We start from the raw sequence: 6,710 nt of genomic DNA, 5'->3' as shown, positions 1-6,710 counted from the left end.
CTACTACAAATCCTCAGAAAGGACACAGGCTTTGGTATCTGCATGTTAGCATGTATTAGCCATGTGAACTCATTTGTAAAGTGAACAAAAGAAAACCAGCCACGTGGGGTGTTATGAGGGCAAGGTGAGTCTTTGGACACTCGTCCCTGTGCAGTTAATAAAACCACTCTAAGAGCACAGATTTTTTTTCTATTCTCAGTATCATCTTTGATGAATTCTGCTACATTTGGAGAATGTAGTCATGTGGCCCCAGCAAAATATACTAGCATCCTGGGAACTATAAAACACTGGCCACCAGATGCTGCTACACAAATCAGAAGCCTCATCATCACTGAATCTAGTTCCTGACCTAGAGGAAGCATAATGCATGTGGAAGCAATTTGTACAATATGAAGTGCTATAAAATGCTAATTTTGTTATTGTTAATATAACTTAATCAATTTTAATGATTTTAATGGTGCCTAGTGCAGCTTTTGCCCGGAGGATGAAGATGGCACAGATTTGGTAATAAACATATCTTTGCACAAGGGTAGCCCTTGGCAACAAGAGGGATAATTGCTTAGAAACAGCTGTCTTCTGGTAAAAAGGAAGAGCAAAGATGAGTGAGGAATAGTTCCAAACGGTTTTGCGAAAGGCCTAAAGGACTAAACCTTTGCAGCTCATGAGAGGATTCTCAGGCTGTTGGTGAGGAGCAGTTTGTCACCCAGAGGGCCCCTGTGTTTAGATGAAGCCACAGACTCTGAAGTCTATCCTGGAAAAGATTTTCCAGGGAATCCATCTTTTCTTTAAGTTCTTTCATTTCAGCATCATTTTGAAGTCTGAGGGTGGAACGTATGGCCCATGAACATTTTAGAAAACTAAGACTAGTTATATATTTGACAGACAGATGTCAGTCAGGGGCCAAGGGCATGCCATCCACTAGCTTGCTTGTTGAGGGTCTAGTCAGCTATGGGGTACTGTGGCGTGGGCCTGCAGTTTCACAGGTGAAGTGGTAATGGGGACTCTCTTGAGGGGTTCCTCAGGGTCAGGTAGAGATTACACTTAACCAACAGATGAGTACTGGAAATCCTTTAGGAGATGACTTCTGTGTGGATGGGTTTGTGGGACCTAGGTGAGTGATAGTGATGATGATATTAGGGGAGTAAATGTGTGTGTGTGTGCACATGTGTGTGTGTGTGCACATGTATGTGTGCACATGTGTGTGTGTGCACATGTGTGTGTGTAGAAGGTATTGTAGTGGGATGTGCATGTGTGGAGGAGTTGTAAAAAGGGGGAGTTTCTTACAGTAGTAGTTTTTCTATTTATAAATGAAATATAAGAATATTGTAGAACATGTGGGAAAATATAGAAAAATATAAAGAAAATTAAAATCAGCTGCAATCTACCATCAAAAACTAATTGAAAGTACTGGATGAGTGTCAATCTGGGCCAGAAATGAACATGGAAATATAAAAATCCTTGAATCATTAAAATAATAGGAAAAGGGATTTTTTTCCTACTTTTTTCTTTTTCTCTTAGTTTGCAGTGGTTTCTTCTAGTGCTTTTAATGGAGATATGTGTATGAAAGAGCAGTAATATATTGGTAAATTTTAGAAATATAGAGTATGACTGTATACAGTACTTTGTTATCTGTTACCTTCATGGTAAGCATATTGAGATTTTCTGTTGTGAGTAAATATATTTCTAAAATATGACTTGAATCACTCCTTTGTTTTCCATCATATGAATTGGTTGTAATTTATTTTAGAAACTCTTTATTGTATACATTTGATTTGTTTTTTTTTTTTACTGTCATAAATAAACTGTATTCAGTATTCTTTTTTGTTGTTGTTGTACCATACAGCTCGTGGTATCTTAGTTCCCGACTAGGGATTGAACTTCCCTTCAGTGGAAGCAGATTCCTAACCACTGGACCACCAGGGAAGTCCTTGTTCTTGATATTCTTATGTATCATGTTTATGTGCCTCTCTATTGCTTCCTTGGAGAAGGCAATGGCACCCCACTCCAGTACTCTTACCTGGAAAGTCCCATGGACAGAGGAGTCTGGTAGGGTGCAGTCCATGGGGATGCGAAGACTCGGACACGACTGAGCGACTTCACTTTCACTTTTCACTTTCATTCACTGGAGAAGGAAATGGCAACCCACTCCAGTGTTCTTGCCTGGAGAATGCCAGGGATGGGGCAGCCTGGTGGGCTGCCGTCTATGGGGTCGCACAGAGTCGGACACGACTGAAGCGACTTAGCAGCAGCAGTAGCATTGCATCCTTGGAATAAATACTTTAAAGTAAAATCACATGATCAAAGGGTATAGTCATTTTTCATGCTCCTGATACATATTACTGGGCTGAATCCTGAAAATACTCTTTATACTCCCAGGGGAGATATTTGAGAAGGGACAAAGAAGCAGACTGGAGATCTATGGTGAACTGACCTAGAGAAAGAGATTGGAAGATGTCTCTGAGAGGGGCCAAGCAAGAAGTCACGAGAGAGGATTCTCAGGCAAGAACCCAGAAATTCTCAGGGATTTGTCCCTGAACCAGTGACAAAGTCAGCAAAGTAAGCTGAGGGCAACACTTCACCTTGAAGAGAAGATTAAAGAAAATGATGTACGTGAAAAATATTCCTTGAACTCTTAATAGGCTTTACAGAATTTATCTAGGGTAACTTATTATCATCCTAGTGACTCATAAGGCACTTGAGGCATAGAAGTGAAGTGACTTTCCCACCATCACACTAACACAAGTGAGAGAACACAGATTCAAAGTGATGTCTTCTAGTCCAATGCTTCCATGGTTTTCCATTCATTTTTTTCTATACCCCTAAGGATAGAGTGTGGCCTGATGGCTCCTGTTTTGTTTTTTTACTTCATAATGAAGCAGAATGCCTTTTTTTACTTTGGGGGCAAGGGCATCTCCCAGAAACCTGGCTGAAGTGAGAATAAATGAGGCTGAGAAACAAGAAAGGGACAATTTCTACAAAGTGATTCTATTTGAATCTCAAAAGCCACTATTATGCCATCATATATTATTGCTAAGCATAAAAGAGATTTTTACAAGGCTCCTTTCAAGAGGATTACTCAGCTCCTAGTGCAGGTACACAAATTTCAGGTGAGTGTGAGGCTCTGTGAATGATTGAGGCATGACAATTAAGTAGCAAGCAGTGGCAAACTGAGTCCACTGGGGAGGGGCCCACACACACTCACTGGAACACTCTAGCAAGGCACCTCCTTAAAACTTTTAACAGTGGCCATTTCTCCCAAACTTATTGTATTAAAAATGGCTAGTGGGAAGAAATGTCTGGTTCTAGGATTGCTTCGGAGAAGGCAATGGCACCCCACTCCAGTACTGTTGCCTGGAAAATCCCATAGACGGGGGAGCCTGGTAGGCCGCAGTCCATGGGGTCACTAAGAGTCAGACACGACTGAGCGACTTCACTTTCACTTTTCACTTTCATGCACTGGAGAAGGAAATGGCAACCCACTCCAGTGTTCTTGCCTGGAGAATCCCAGGGACGGGGGAGCCTGGTGGGCTGCCGTCTATGGGGTCGCACAGAGTCGGACACGACTGAAGTGACTTAGCAGTAGCAGGATTGCTTGCTTTTTTATGGGCTAAATTGGGCATCAAAGGCAAAGAAGAGGAAGAACAGACCTGTCGGCTGCTGGGCAAGTTTGATTTGAATGGATATGTAGATGCCAAGAGAGAAGGCAATGGCAACTCACTCCAGTGTTCTTGCCTGAAGAATCCCAGGGACGGGGGAGCCTGGTGGGCTGCCGTCTATGGGGTCGCACAGAGTTGGACACGACTGAAGCGACTTAGCTGCAGCAGCAGCAGCAGTAGATGCCAAAAACCATGCACTTGTTATCGGAGGACTGTTTCCTATTTGTTCCAGGACCATCCCAGCAAATAAGTCTATTTTGGAGCCGGTATCAGCAAAATGTGAAAGGTAAGCCATTGTTTTTGTATTCTTTTTACATCAGATGTAGGAAGTAGGGTGAAGCAGTGGTGGGAGTGTGAGAGTCTGGAACTGGAGCTATGATGCCAGCCCTGACTTTTGACACTATTTATTTGACTCAAGATAGGTACTTACTGTTTCTCTGCCTCCATTTCTCCAAGGTAGACTTACCATGATTGCTTAGAAACAAGAAAGAAAATAGACAGATTTTGCATGATATAGAACACTGCTCCTGAGAGGATGGTCTGTGGAGCATCAGCATCACCTAAGAGCTTGTTAGAAATGTAGCATCCCAAGCTGCATCCCACATCTGCTGAATCAGATTCCACATTTTGACAAGACCTCCTGATGATTCATGCACACATTGAGTCTGAGAAGCACTGGTGTAGAATTGTGCAGTGTTGCAGCTTTACTTTGAATTGTTACTAGACTAAAGGCTCCTGAAGTGAGAATACACAGTGCCAGAATGCTGATTTATTTATGAGCTAGTGTTCATAGCAAGAGTCCTCCAGCTGGAAGGCTGCTGGCCTGTTCCCCTCATCCCAGAATTGTTATGTCAACAAATGGGATCCATGACTGATGATCTGAATTTGCTAAGAACCCATTGTAAGAAAGGCAAACATGGGTTATATTTCTGGGTGTGAAACACACATAGTTTTGATGTGAAAAGAATGCCAGAGATGAAAGGAAATGAACTATTCACACTGTTCTACTGCCATAACAAAGCAGCTCTTTCTTTTTCATTTCCTTGTATTCTTTCTCAACACTTTATATAAATGCAACCATAATTTTTGCATAGTTGTGCTCATAGTATGGACACGGTTTTATTTGGGAGCATTTTACCTCATATCTTAATCACTTCCATGATGCTGCATGGTAATTATAAATGCATTTTGTAAAAATGTCGGCAACTTCTTTTTAAAAAAATATTGATTTATTTGTTTGGCTGTGCTAGATCCTAGTTGGGGCATGTGGGATGTAGTCCCCTGACCAGGGATTGAACTCTGGCCCCTGCATTGGGAGCACGGCATCTTAGCCACTGGACCACCAGGGAAGTCCCTTGGCAACTTCTTATACAATTCAATATTGACTGATCATAACTCCTTCCCTTTGGTCACAGTTCATGCTACGTGTTTAAAATATCACTAGAGGGATAGATAAACTGTTTGTTGTTGGCAAAAGGAAAGGATTGTAATCAGTCCCTAATTAACTCTTTCCTGGGTCTTCTAATTCTTTTCCATTCTTACAGTGAAGCAAATGTTTAAGTGGGAAAGAAGTGCTTCTGCTCATGGCTACATTGTTTATAGTCAGTTCATTATTTTTCAAAGAGTTTTTCACTGATTCAATCTTTACCAGCATAAACTGAAAACCAGAGTTTGTCATAGTAGAGGACATGTTATTTCATCAGTGGAGTCACTTAACTTGCTCTTCACCCTTCTTTGGAGCTTCTGAAGATTATTTTCCTAACAAGATAAAATAGAAAAGCCAATACACATATTTTTAGTAAAAATCTACTCCCTCATTAAAAAATAATTTGAGATTTCCACTGTGATTGATACAGTGGTTAGAAGAAAGTATGTCCCATTTAAAAAATAATTCACTGTATCAAGGATATCTTGATTTCCCTCTCTAGTCCACCTGTTATTCAATTTTCAGAGTAGTCTGATTGCTGCTTTATATCCTCAGTTCAGGGATTTTAGTTGAAATCAGTGGGAGAGAGGTTGTGTGTGCTTATTCCATCTTGACTTTAACTCAAAGCCTAAGGATTCTTGAAACGGTTACTTCAGCATCTTCTGACTTTCAGTGTTGCTGCTAAGAAGTCTGATGACATTCTGATTCTTCATATTTAATATGAACCTTGTTTCACGTGGTTTGGGTATCTAAAAAGTTAGTTCTTTGTCCTGAATTAGATCAGAGATATAAGGCTTCATTGTGGGGATTCTGCTTGTCTCTCAGCCTGTTGATTGAAACCCAAATTGCTCATCTTTATGCCATAACATACCTATATATTGGATATTATAAAAAATATTATTGATATTATAAAATATTCTATTTACATTCCATATTTACATTTTTAGATATACTTTCTTAAAAATTAGAGCTATATAATTTTCACTGATAATCAGTAACAGTTTCTATATATCTGTACCCAATTCCAGTATTCTCCAAGCCTCTTAATATTCCTCCATGAGATGCAACTTACCCTCCCAATGAGAAAGCCCTCATGGGAGGCCTGAATAGGTGGTATTCAGGAGCCAGGCTGGGCCTAATCAGATAATAATTTCATCTTGGCATCATTAATGTTTACCTATAGCTGATCTAGATATGCTAGTTGGAGTTTTGAGAATTCTTACTCTGAAACCCACAATTTTAACAGGATGCTAGCTTTGGTTGGCCATCAGTTAAACTGCACAGAAGAGGAAGGCTTTTCTGTTATTTTGGAAATGTTCAGAGAAGATAAAGACAATGAAATGGAAGGAAGAAAGGAGTATTTTAATTCTTGTTTTGGTTCATCTAAACAAAGCTAGGATTTATAGAAATTTTCTGGGGAACAAAAGATATACATTGTATAATGATACTGTGAGTATCATAATGGAAATCACTGATGAAGGAAAAATTATCCCAAATCCCACCCTTTCATTAATTACCCTGCACTCATTTAAATTTTTTCCTATTGATAGTTATCCAAACATTCACATAATTTATGTATAGTTTTAATTATAGTATAGAAACAACTTTGCACACAGATTGTTTTACCT

This window comes from Bos indicus x Bos taurus, chromosome 1 (genome assembly GCF_003369695.1).
Source record: "Bos indicus x Bos taurus breed Angus x Brahman F1 hybrid chromosome 1, Bos_hybrid_MaternalHap_v2.0, whole genome shotgun sequence".
In the NCBI taxonomy this organism is placed as follows: domain Eukaryota; kingdom Metazoa; phylum Chordata; class Mammalia; order Artiodactyla; family Bovidae; genus Bos; species Bos indicus x Bos taurus.
This window is presented reverse-complemented; position numbering follows the sequence as displayed.